The sequence below is a fragment of the Panthera tigris genome, chromosome B4 (assembly GCF_018350195.1).
Source record: "Panthera tigris isolate Pti1 chromosome B4, P.tigris_Pti1_mat1.1, whole genome shotgun sequence".
Classification (NCBI taxonomy): Eukaryota; Metazoa; Chordata; class Mammalia; order Carnivora; family Felidae; genus Panthera; species Panthera tigris.
Window position 1 is genome coordinate 45,000,639 of NC_056666.1, and position 13,578 is coordinate 45,014,216.

At 39.6% G+C, this 13,578-nt stretch overlaps 1 long non-coding RNA gene across 2 annotated transcripts in view; it reads left to right on the forward strand.

The window, feature by feature from the left end:
• LOC122240298 overlaps positions 1–13,143 on the forward strand; it is a 28,351-nt gene extending 15,208 nt beyond the window's left edge. For both annotated transcript variants that reach the window (XR_006219789.1, XR_006219788.1), the window contains exons 2-3: positions 11,424–11,497; positions 12,772–13,143. This is a non-coding gene — a long non-coding RNA (uncharacterized LOC122240298). The remainder of the gene's footprint in view (positions 1–11,423; positions 11,498–12,771) is intronic.
• Positions 13,144–13,578: the final 435 nt, after the last annotated feature.

The following is a 13,578-nucleotide window of genomic DNA, read 5'->3' on the forward strand; positions in this document are numbered from 1 at the left end:
ACTGGAGTGTATCGGATTTATGGTCAGGATAGCATACGCTAGAATCTTGGTTCTCTCGAGTGGACTTGGAGTAAATCACTCAACCTCTACAATTCCTTTTCCTGTGACTTTTGAATTAAACACCCTGTTTCCTTCAGATTTGCCCTCCTGTGAAAAATGGGAATATAAAGTTGCTGTGAAAATGAAATGAGATTAGCATTCTCATTGAGGAATGGCTTCTGTTCATTTCTGAGAGTCGGAGGGTCATGTACGGTAAATGCAGAGAGGATGAGTCATTCACTAATTCGCCCCTAATTCACAGCTTATTGATGGCCTACCGTGTGCCACCAGTGTTTTAAGTGCTGGAGATGCAGCCACAAAAATAATAGGTAAAAACTCCTGTCCTTGTGGACAGGATACAGATAATGAGCCGACTAGCCACAACAAAGGAGGGCTGTAAAGAATCACTTGTGTAAAATTTGGGGTCATGCTATTGTGAAGTTAGTGTAGAATGATACTTTTCAGTTGACGACATATAGATAATGAAAACAAACCATACGTGTCATTGACAGACGCTGACGTGAGAAAACCCCAAATTATCAGCAGGGGGTCGCTGCCGAACTTCCTGCCACCTCCACTCTGTCCAAAAGGACTTTAGCTGGTTGAGAAGTGAGAAGGGAGGATGGGCAGATAGATGATGGGAGCCAGGCTCGTTCCATCTGAGGTTAATACACGTAATGTGATAAGGATGTGTCCTGGAGAAAAGTCCCACAGGGAAGGGAATAGGGTGGGTCATGGTTGGTGGGGAGGGAGGATGGTCAGGAAGACCTTCACTGAGAAGGTGAGGTCTGAGCAAAGACCTGAAGGAGGTGAGGGAATCGTCCACATAGAGGTCTGGGGCCATCACATGGCCATCCAAAGGAACAGTGAGTAGCATGCCTGGTGTGCTTGAGAGACAGCAAGGGGGTTAATGAGGCTGCACTGGAGTGAATGGGGTCTAGTAAAAGGTGAGCTAAGAGGGAACTGGGCCAGATGTTAGGGGGCTAAAAGACACTGGCTTTTACTTTGGGCGAGATGGTAAGCCATTGAAAGATGCTGGGCAGAAGATTAACGTGATCTGCAGGTTCTGACAGGATCACCCAGGCCACTGTCTTGAGAACAGATTGCAGGGAGCAAGGGTACAAGCAGAGACACCAGTGAAAAACTATTGAAATAGTCCAGAGGAAGGACACGGTGACTTGGACCAGGCGAGGAGCCATGGGGGTGAGGAGTGGTTGAAGTTGGCGAAAGGAGAACGAACAGGATTTACCGACAAATTGAATGTGGGCCATAAATGAAGGGAAAGTAGATGGAAAGACTAAAATTCTCGGCCTGAACAATCAGAAGGGTCAACTGACCTGTGCTGAAAGGAGGTTGAGTAGAGATGAATGGGATTTGTTTGAGAAGTCAAGGACCATTTTTCTGTTTCTGAGGACATGAAGTGAGGAACGAGTAAAGGTGGAGAAAGAATATAGCCAATGAGAATGAAAATGGCATTTTAGGGGACGCCTGGGCGGCTCAGTTGGTTAAGCGTCTGACAGTCAGCTCTTACGGTACATGAGTTCGAGCCCCACATCAGGCTCTCTCTGTCCCCACCGAGCCCACTTCGGATCCTCTGTCCCTCTCTCTTTCTTCCCCTCCCCACTCATTCCCTCTCTCTCTCTCTCTCTCACTCTCTCAAAATAAATTCATACATTTAAAAAAAAGAAAGAAAGAAAATGGCCCTCTAGGAGTAGGTGAGGCTATAGGTACATGGGCTGAGGTGGAAAGAGCTGAGGACTTGGGAAGAGCAGTCAGAAGCTGCCATCACAAGATGAAGACTGTGCCTCTCTGTTGTACGATTCCATCCCTGGGGCCCAGGAAGGGGCAGCAGGTTAAACATGGGTGGTAGGCAATACCATTTTGGTGGCAGTCATCGGATGTGTGGGTGAAGAGCAGGCAAGGCACTCAACAAAGAAAATCCCAGTAAAAAGAGAACACTAAACCTGGGGGCTAAGGATGGAAAGAATTGACTTCCTATCCTGAGAAAAAGGGTTGGCTTTACAGCACATCGTCCACATAGCATGAAGACCAATGTAGTTTTTAGGTTGTTTTCCTTTGTTGCTCACTTTCGCATCCCATCTGTTTTTTAGAGTTCAGCGGGTTCCGCTTCTGATGTTGTTTCTTGGATCTGTCCTCTTCTATGGGTTTCCACTGCTAATACTCTGTCCTGCCTTACCAAACTCTCTTCTCATTACTACTGCAACAGGCTCATAAATGTCTCTCCACGTGTTCTCTTGTCTCCCCCTAATCGATTTCCCACATGGGTCCAAGAGGGAACTTATTAAACTGTCAAACAGATCATGATAGTCCTTCTTAAAATTCTTCAATGGCTCGTCGTTGCCCTTAGAATAAATCATAATAAAACGGGCACATCTGTGACACGTACTGGGTGCCAGGCGCTTAAGTAAGCGCATTACATGTGTTAATTTGCTTAATATTCGACCCTGTGAGGCAGCCACTGTTCTTATAACTTATATTTCTCAAATAAGGAAACTGAGGCATTGAGAGGTAATTTGTTAAAGAGGCCTGTCTTAACCTGGCTTTCCCAGAAGTGGAGCCTGCAGGAGAAGCATACACATCGCTACATGATTAGTGAGTAGCATCTCAGGAGAGCATGAGCGAGTCGGGTAAGGAGGGACAGCCAACACAAAGTGACGCATTCTCTCAGTGACGGCCACTGCGTGGAATCAAATACAACTGATTGCTTGAATTTGCCTGATCGTCTTTGAGAAGCTGCCTGAATAAATGTATCTCAGGACCCTCCATCTGGCTGGAATGAGGGAAGAGCTTTCTCGATGGCACCTCTATCTGTTTGGTCAGAGGTCTGCCCTACGGGCCATTAGCTCCCTTGTGATGGTGCCCGCAAGCTCCCTTAACGCCGATGGGAATGTGCCTGACCACGTGACAGCAGGTGCACGGTGCGAGCACGGGGCAGGACGCTATCGGATTGGCCCACGTGAAGTCTACCAGAACCTCCCAGAGCAGTCTGTCTCATTGGTGGCGGGAGCAGAACAAGTAGCTGGAGGGTACTGGAATATGCCACCCCAAAATATGCCTCTTTGGCACATGGATTATGTTGAGCAAAGCAATTTGAGAAGCAGCAGATGCCGGAAAAGCTTTTTTACTTCCTCTAACTGCCTAAACATAGTATATAAATTCCCCCCTTTATGAAGGAAATTTCCATTTATAAAGGAAATTTCCATTTGTAAAAATATCACTTGCCAGGAACAGAGATACTGTTCAGGGACAACTCTTCCCTGCATTAACAAGACAACCCTTATTTATGAGACATTTGTGCCCCTCACCTTCCCATAACTTGTCCTCCCTGCCCAGCAGTTAAGCGTCTGACTTTGGCTCAGGTCATGATCTTAACAGCTTGTGAGTTCGAGCCCCGCGTCGGGCTCTGTGCTGTCGGCTCAGAGCCCGGAACCCGCTTCGGATTCTGTGTCTCCCTCTCTCTCTGCCCCTCCCCAGCTCAAGCTCTGTCTCTCTCTCTCCTTCAAAAAGAAATAATCATTAAAAAAATTGAAAAACTAGCAAAAGGTACAAATCCTTACCAAAGTCAGCCTCCCTAGTTTCCGTCTGCAAAGTCCAATTGAATGAGGGTGGTAAAAGTCTCTTTGTCTTTTCCTTTCCAGATTTAAATCAGCAGGAGAAAGATAGTTGTAAGAATTCATTCTTTGGATTATGAGTCTTGTCTGTTTGGTTTTAGGTAATCGTTGCCTTATTGATCCTTAGCCGCCTCTGACTTTTATATCTTTCATCTTAAGAGAAAACTTACAAGAGAGTCTCCTTCCATTTTATTTTGTGTCTTGAGAGCTTGGGGTACTCTCCTTGGTCTCTGGCGCCTTGGGGGGTAGGGGGGCTGTTCATCTGGCAGCGAGGAAACCCTGTATATGAAGTGCACAAGGAACATTGCCTGTCCAACCATACCAGCTCTCAGGGATGTTTTGTCTTCATGTGGGGTCACAGTCTGCATGAAGGCTTTGGCGTCTTTTCTTTTCATTTCCTCGTTTGTCCAGGAAAAAAGTCCCATTCCAGGGTAGCCTATTCAGTGAGACTGATTAGCAGACCTGTGATTAAAGGCATCTCCACTTTGCAGAAGACCAGAGTTTCCTTACCACTTGTGATAACAAAGGTCTTTGATTCTTAAGCTATCTTTAGGGACAACTTTAGATCCTGGGGTGGAGGGGGGCGGGAGGATGCTCTATCTTTCACACTCTCTTTGGAGATGACTTTCATGTCCGTGGTTAAAGATATAAAGGGATAATTGGTTTAGAATGACGTTGTAATAGGTGTATTTGGCAATTTGGGCTTCATATATAACAATTTTTTTTTTTAATCTTTAGAGAGAGTGTGAGAAGGGGAGGGGGGAAGAATGAGAGAGAGAAAGAGAGAGAGAGGGAGGAAGAATCTTAAGCAGACTCCACCCTCAGTGCAGAGCCTGATGCTGGGCTCAATCCCGCGATCCTAGGATCGTGACCTAAGCAGAATTGAGGCAGACGCTCAACTGACTGAGCCACCCAGTCACCCCTGAAAGACTTTTTTTGATATTTATCTTTCTAATTGAGATATACTTGACATATAACATTATATTAGTTCTAGGTATACAACATAATGATTTGGTATTTGTCTATATTGTGAAGTAATTACTACAATAAGTTTAGCCAACATCCATTGCCACATATTAAAAATTGTTCTTAGGATGAGAACTTTCAAGATTAACCTGCTAGCAAGTTTCAAATATATAATATAGTATTGTAAACCTTAGTCGCCATGCTTTAAACTACATCTCCAGGACTTATTTATCTTATAATTGCAAATTTGTATCTTTTGCCCACTTTCATTCTTTTTGCCTACCCCAACCTCCCCTGACCTCTGGTGACCACCCATCTGTTCTCTGTATCTATGAGGTCTTTTTTTTTTTTTAATTCTCATTTACGTAAGATCATAAAGTATTTGTCTTTCTTAGTCCAACTTATTTCACTTAGCATAATGTCCTGAAGTCCTATACATGATGCTGCAAATAGAATTTCCTCCTTTTTAAAAATAATTTAATGTTTATTTATTTTTGAGAGAGAGAGTAAGTGGGCAAGGGGCAGAGAGACGGGTACAGAGGATGTGAAGAGGGCTCTGTGATGTCAGCACAGAGCCTGATGCAAGGCTCAAACTCATGAACCATGAGATCATGACCTGAACCGACGTCAGACACTCAACAGACGAGCCACCCAGGCGCCCGGAATTTCCTCCTTTTTAATGGCTGAATAATATTCCATCGTGTGTGTGTGTGTGTGTGTGTGTGTGTGTGTGTGTATCACATTTTTTGTCCATTCATCCATCGTTGGACATTTAGGCTGTTTCCAGGTCATGGCTATTGTAAATAAAGCTACAGTGAACGTAGGGGTGAGAATATCTCTACAAGTCTCTACAATCTCTACAAGTTAGTGATTTTGTTTTCTTCAGATAAATGCCCAGAAACAATATTGCTAGATCATGTGGCAGGTGTATTTTTAATTTTTTGAGGAATCTTCATATTGTTTTCACATTGCAAAGTGGTTTCACCAATTTACATTCCCACCAACAGTGCACAAGTGTTCCCTTTTCTCCACTTCCTCACCAACACTTGTTATCTTTATGATGATAGCCATTCTAACAAGTGTGGGTTGATAGCTCTTTGAGGTTTTGATTTTCGATTATGTGATGATTAGTGATATTGAGCGCCTTTTCAGGCAGCTGTTGTATACAACATAATGATTTGGCCATTTGTATATGTTTTTTGGAAAATGTGCATTAGGTCCTCTACCCATTTTTTAATTAGATTGTCTGGTTTTTTGCTATTGAGCAGTTTGAACTCTCCTATATTTTGGATACTAATCCCTTAACAGATATATCATTTGCAAACATTTTCTCCTATTCAGTAGGTTGTCTTTTGCATTTTGTTGGTGGTTACCTTTGCTGTGTAGAAGCTTTTTAGCTTGATAGAATCCCATTTGTTTATTTTTGTTTCTGTGGCTTTTGCTTTTGGTATCAAATCCAGATAATCCCTGCCAATGGTGATGTCAAGGAATTTACCACCTGTTTTCTTCTATGAGTTTTATAGTTTCATGGCTTACATCCAAGTTTTTAATCCATTTTGAGCTAATTTTTATGGGTGGAATAAGATAGGATCCAGTTTTACTCTTTTCCACGTAGCTGTGCAATTTTCCTAGAAGCGTTTATTGAAGAAACTGTTCTTGCCCCATTGTGTATTCTTGGCTTCTTTGTCATTAATGAATTGACCGTATATACATGAGTTCAGTTCTGGGCTCTTTATTCTGTTCCATTGATCTATGTGTCTGTTTTTATACCAACACCATACTGTTTTGACTGCTGTAGATTCGTAATATAGTTTGAAATCAGAAATTAAGTCTCCAGCTTTGTTCTTTTCTCAAGATTACATTCATTATTCAGGGGGTTTTGTGGTTCCTTATTTTAGGACTGTTTGCTCTATTTCCATAAAAAAGGCCATTGGAATTTTGATAGAGATTGAATTGAATCTGTATATTGAATCTGTATATTGAATTGAATCTGAGTGGCATGGAACAATATTAGTTCTTCCAATGCATGAGCACAGAATATCTTTCCAGTTATTTGTGTTTTCCATTTCTTTCAGCAATGTCTTAATACTTTTTAGTTAACGAGTTTTTCGTCTCGTTGATTAAATTTATTCCTAGGGTTTTATTCCTTTTGATGCGATTGTAACTCGAGTTGCTTTTTAAATTTTTCTCTCTGATACTTCATTATTACTGTAGAGAAACCCAAGTGATTTTTGCATGTTGATTTTGTATCCCACAATGTTACTGGATTTGTTTATTAGCTCTAATAGTGTTTTCCCCTCAGTCTTTAGGGTTTTCTATGTATAATACCATGTCATCCACACATAGAGACATTTTTACTCGTTTTCCAATCTCGTATGCCTTTTATTTCTTTTTCCTGCCTAGTTGCTCTTGTTAGAGATTCCAGTACTATGTTGAATAAAAGTTGCTAGAGTGGGCATTTTTGTCTTGTTCCTGATCCTAGAGGAAAATTTTTCAGGTTTTCATCATTTAGTGTGGCGTTAGCTGTGGGTTTGTCACACACGAACTTTAGGATTTTTTTTAAAGAGAGCTCTTATCCTGAAACAACTATCTAATTGGAACCTACGGGAAGAACAGACTCAAAGGAAAAAAAGGAGTGCCTTAGCTGGCCTATAAAAACAAACAAACAAGATTAGGAGATGGAGAACAGACTGAAAACAAAATTTAAGAATTGCTAAATAGTGTCTGCCCCTCCCCCTTCTTAAAAATAAATAAACATTAAAAATTTTAAAAAGAGAATTGCAAAATATTTTGTGAGACCAGTGTAAATACTGACAGCCAAGAAACAGCTTGAATGAAGTCCCCAAGCTCCAGACCTTCCCATTCAGTGCCCTACGTGAATGTATTTTGGACTTCGATGACGAATAATTCATTGGACTGTCCTATATTTAAACTAAAAATTTTAAACATAAATAGTAAATGCCCCAGATTTGAGCAAATATGCCTTTAAACTCTTCCTGAGAGAAAACTTACATCCTTTTCTCTGTCCCTTGGAAATGGAAATCTTACTATCTTCCTAAAATGGAAACATCCAATAAGATAGATAACATTTGGCTAAAGCAACCACCTACAACTGCTTAGGGCTGAAAAACATAATAAAATTTTAAATAGAGGCTTTTTGGAAACAAACTGTCCTTGATCTTTTTAAAGGGCCCTTTGCCCACAATTTAGTATACAACCTTTATGAGATTATTTATTAAGGGCAAATGAAAATCTTAAAAGTCTTCCCCACAAATATTGGTAAAAAGTTTTAGCCATGACTGAGCAGGTAACTGTTAACTTGATCCATCTACTAAAAACATAATTTGGATCCAACTATTTTCTATAAATGAGTGAGTTTTGTATTACTGTATCTGACTCATGGGTACAATTTTTAAATGAATGCTATAAGATCCCTATTTGTACCTGTCTGAATGTTTATGTATGTCCCCATGTGCATATTTTGTATATGGAGTGGTTTCCTACCTCAGGATAATATTGCCAAAATTCAGAAAAGAGCTCTGCTTTAAGTGATTCAGAAAGAAATAAGCACTTATATAAATTAAGTATTCCTAAAACTGCCAGAAAAATAAGAACGAACCCAAATGCGTTTTTTTTTTTTTTTTGCAAGTCCATATGAGCTTGGATAATCTTTGATAAAATAGGCTATTTAATATTGTTAATTAAATAAAAGTCATTATGTCCTACGAGCTGTCAGCATTAAATGTAATGCAAACATACAATTTTCTTCCACCTGGGTTTACTTGTCAAATAAGCTTAAGTTATCTTTACCAGTTAAGATTATAAAATTATAAATTCATGCTAAGGCATATGCTTAACTCTTAGTTTCTTTACTTCTGTGAGTTTTTAATATTTGCCTCACATGCATATGTTATAAAATTTCTTAACAAGAAAATAACTTGAGATGATGGCTGATTTATTTAACGTCTCATGAAATTTTCATGAATAGTCCAAGCATAATTGTTAAGAATACATGAGTTAAATTGAAGTGGAATAAAATTTATAAATGAGACTTTCTGCTTAAAAATACTTTTCCAAATCTTGTCAGTAATTTAAAACTTTAATGTAATACTAAGCTAAATTAAACGATGTATATTCATTGAAAAGGTAGGTCATTTTGAAATAAGATAAAATGCTGCAACATTAATTGCTCAACACCAGTTTATCTACCTTTGGCCTCTTATTACAGACAGAACAGATATTTGGGTCTCTAGTAAACACATTCTTTTACCTCTTAGAAAAATTGTACTGTGAAGAAACACAGGTCTCTAAAAAGTATACAATTGGTGTATTCATAAATTTGCTAATTTGCCACAGAATGCTAGCATATGTAATGTGCAATTCACAATTGCTTCCTTGCTTTCACTAGAAATTAAGGTTACCAAGGATTAAAAATTCTAATCAATATATGTAAATAAACTACTAGGAATAATAAGGATGAAGGAAAAAGTTCTGTGTGCAAATTCTTCAAGAAAAACAAGGCATTAAAAAATTTTTTTTTAGTGTTTATTTATTTTTGAGAGAGAGAGACAGAGCACAAGCGGGGAGCAGAGAGAGAGGGAGACACAGAATCCAAAACAGGCTCCAGGCTCTGAGCTGTCAGCACAGAGCCCGACGCAGGGCTCAAACTCACAAACCGTGAGATCATGACCTGAGCCGAAGTCAGACGCTCAACTGACTGAGCCACCCAGGCGCCTCAGAATAAGGCATTTTTTGTTACACAAGATATGAGAGATGAAAGATGACTTTTTGTAAGAAAAAGGAAAGTGATTTTGTCCTACAGTAGTTTAAGGTTAAAGTTTGTTTCAGATGAGACAGAGGAAAATAAAGGACAAAAATGTAGATAGATATAGGAAGTTATAATAAGAAAGAGAAAAATTTTGTGTCATGTGGTCAGCTATCTAAAATTAAATGTTATTTATCATAGGATTTTAAATGAATTTTAATATCAATGATGTGCTGATACAAGACTGGAGTTCACATTACTGGTCTGTTGTTTAAAAGATATGCTAAAAGGTTTTTCTTACCTATTAAGTAATTTGCCTAAAAAACAGATTCTGTGTCTTAACACAATAATTTCCTATGCTTTGTGTTGTCTTTATCTTGTCTTTGATTTCTTAGGACAACTGAGACTTCTTTTTTTTTTTTTAATTTTTTTTAATGTTTTATTTATTTTTGAGACAGAGAGAGACAGAGCATGAGCAGGGGAGGGGCAGAGAGAGAGAGGGAGACACAGAATCCGAAGCAGGCTCCAGGCTCCAGGCTCTGAGCGGTCAGCACAGAGCCCGATGCGGGGCTCGAACTCACAAACTGCGAGATCATGACCTGAGCCGAAGTCTAATGCTCAACCGACTGAGCCACACAGGCGCCCCCAACTGAGACTTCTTAGTGTTGAAAGTGCTAAGGTTTTTTTTAGTCATGTGACATTCTACATTTGCTTTGAAATCTTTTACTGTCACTTTGGTTACATAGGTAACGAAGTATTGTTTCATAGTGACCTGTGATTGTATTTAGTCAGATGTACAAATCTTTTGGCATTTCAGACAAATCTCCCCAAATCAAATTTCCCACAATTCTAAATGGGGTGGGTTTTTTTGTTTTTTTTAACCTGAAGACAACTTTGAGACTCTGTAGAGGTCACTTGGAAAATTTCAAAGGATTTGTTCTCTTACTTTGTGAAAGAGAGATATTAAGCCAATTAGGTTTAGTTGGTATGTTAAACTGCATGGGAAGCATTGTCAAATAAGAAGTGACTCTTTTTTATTTCTTTTCTTTTCTTTTTTAATGTTTATTTATTTTTGAGAGAGAGAGAGAGAGAGAGAGTGAGCAGGGAGGGGCAGAGAGAGAGGGAGATACAATCTAAAGCAGGTTCCAGCTCTAAACTGTCAGCACAGAGCCCAATATGGGGCTCAAACTCAAGAACCATGAGATCATGACCTGAGCCCCAGATGCCTAACCGACTGAGCCACCTAGGTGCATCCTCTCCCCCCTTTTTCTTATTTATTTGTTTGTTTATTTATTTATTTATTATTTTAAGATTTTATTTATTTATTTATTTTGAGAGGGACAGAGACAGTGTGAGCCAGGGAGGGACAGAGAGAGTGGGTGAGAGAGAGAATCCCAAGTAGGCTCTGCACTGTTGGCACAGAGCCCAATGTGGGGCTCGAACTCATGAAATTATGAGACCATGACCTGAGCAGAAACTGAGAGTCAGACACTTAGCCGACTGAGCCACCCAGGTGCCCCATCCCTCTCTCTTTTTAAAGGCTGAGCAAGAATTTGCTTTCTGCCTGATGGTCTTTACTTTTTTTTTTTTTTTTTAAGATTATTTATTTTAAGAGAGACAGAGTAAGTAGGGGAGGTGCAGAGAGGGAGAAAGAGAAAATCCCAAGCAGGCTCCGCACGGCCAGCACAGTGGGGCTCTGACTCACGAAACTGCAAGGTCATGACCTGAGCCAAAACCGAGAGTCAGACTCTCAATAGACTGAGCCACCCAGGAGCCCCTAAAAAGTGAGTCTTACCCTCCTTTAGTTATATTTGTGTGGACAGATGTTTTAATACACATTATTCAGAAATCATGTAAAGTTTCTAGAAATTTTTCAGTACCCATGTTATCAGTCATAATTCCAGTAATTACAAAATGTTGTATGCCACAGAAATAACAAACTTTACTTGTCAATTATCCCATAATGAACTTTCATCAGGTTTTATTTTGTCATCCACATACAATTAATGCTTTACTTTTAGTCTTTCGGAAAGCATTTGCAGTCAACTAAAGGTGAACGTGCATATCTTCAAGTAGATTCATGGGGAAAACTCTGGTAAGTAATCTGAAATACAGGTTTCTGATAACTTTAATAGCATGCCACCGGACTGGGTAGAGATTCACGAAACTCCAATGGAGAAAGTGATGAATTCATAAAATTGTTAATCCCAAATCAAGCAAAACAAGAATTAATTCATGGAACTGAATACACTGAAGATGATTATAATTTTTATGGCCCTTTTGTTTGAAATATCGCTGGTTCTTTAATGTTTCACTTTCCAGATTTAAAGAATCTTTTTTCTCTTCTCTCTTAAGTTATCAATAACTTACAGCAACGTGTTAAAGTATACCTTTGTGAAACCTTTGTGAAACCCCTCCTTTTTGACCTCTCTGATCCTTCCAGAATTTGGAAACTTACCGAGTACTCTTATTTTCATGGTAACACAATTATTTGCGTAAGTTTAATAAGAATCTGTTTTCCTTGTAAACATAGCACAATTTGAAACTTTGGTTATGTTACCAAGGGTTTGACTGGAATGTCACATTTGAGAATGGTGTGCATACAATCAGATAAGACCAGACCTTTTTTTTTAATTTACGTTTTACTTATTTAAGTTATCACTACACCCAACATGGGGCTTGAATTCATGACTCTGAGATCAGGAGTCACATGCTCCTCCGACTGAGCCAGCCCGGTGCCCCTATGACCAGACAGTTTAAAGGAACTAATTTTGACTGTAGGGAGCCAATGCTTACAAAGTCCTTGTGGGATATCTAACTGATACCTGGCTTACAGGGTTCCTGGCCTTCTAAGTGAGTAAGGAATATCACTTTGAGGCAGGCCCAGGAACATTAAAATATATTGGAAACCTCAAGAAAGAAGGAAATCACTCAAACCTAAAGGCACTACAGGTAAAGACTGATGGCAAGTCCTTGGCGTGGCTTCCTACCCTCAAGAGGCTTTTAAAAGTCTAATCTGAGTTATTTAAAGTTCCAGCAGTGCAGACTTAAAAGAGCCTAAAAGATCAATTACTATTTTTGCTGTGCTTATGCAAATAATCAGGCCAAGTTTAATGAGACTAGATTTATTTTGCAAATTAGTCTTTACTTTGATTGTCTTTGATAGAAATTAGAGTGACTGTAGAGAGAAAAGTTCTATGTTTCAATGAAAAACTATAGCACATCCTTGTGGGTTGTTGAATTCTGGCTATGTTTGCTCCTTTTGAGCTTTCTCGCCTCTTTGTAAATTGGCTCTTGCCGCTTTGTACATTTTGTCAACAATTAACATTTCCCATTTTTCTCTCACCCTTCTGCCTTGGCACCACTGAGAACAAAAACCTGACCTCACAGATCCTTATTAAGACCATCCAAAGGGCTCTGTAAGCAAATGACGGATGCTTCCGTGCTCTGTCCTGAAAACTAACCACGTCTGTGACACCGATGCACCTGCCATCACTAAAGACATTCAAACTGCAAACCAGGAAAGCTGGAAGCTGGATTATCACAGCCATCTTCACCCCACCGTCTAAAGAGGTTTTGATCCCAGACTCCAGGAGTCTTTTTGACTGACTTCCATCTGATCCCCAACATTGGATTTATAATTTGCTTCATTCATTCACTTTTGGTTTTCTTTTGGTTTCCACAGGAATGCTGCTTCCTGAAAAATAAGTTTCAATGGGCAGAATGAAAGGTATCAGAATATGCCACCCCCAAAGGTGCCTCTTTGTCATAGGGATTAGTTTGAGCTAAATGCAATTGAGGACCAGCATATGTAGGAAAAGCTCTTCAGCTCCCCTAACTACCTAAAATGGAGTACAATTTTCCCCTTTTGTAAAGGAAAATTTACATTTAAAAAAGGAAATTGCCATTGGTAAACATGTCTCTCACCAGGGAGAGACAGATCTACACCCAGAGACAACTCACCTGAGAGACTCTTATCTGCAGAGCAAGGCAACCCTTATTTACTATGTATTTTCTACCTTCCCTTTTCCAAAGCATGCCTCTCCCGCCTAGAAGCTCAAACCTCTTTTCTTTTGTTTAGCCTAAGATCACATATAAAGCTTCATTCATCTAGCTGCCTCCTTGAGTTTTCATTTTGTTGAAGCAAAATGTATATGCATGTATATGCATGTAGCC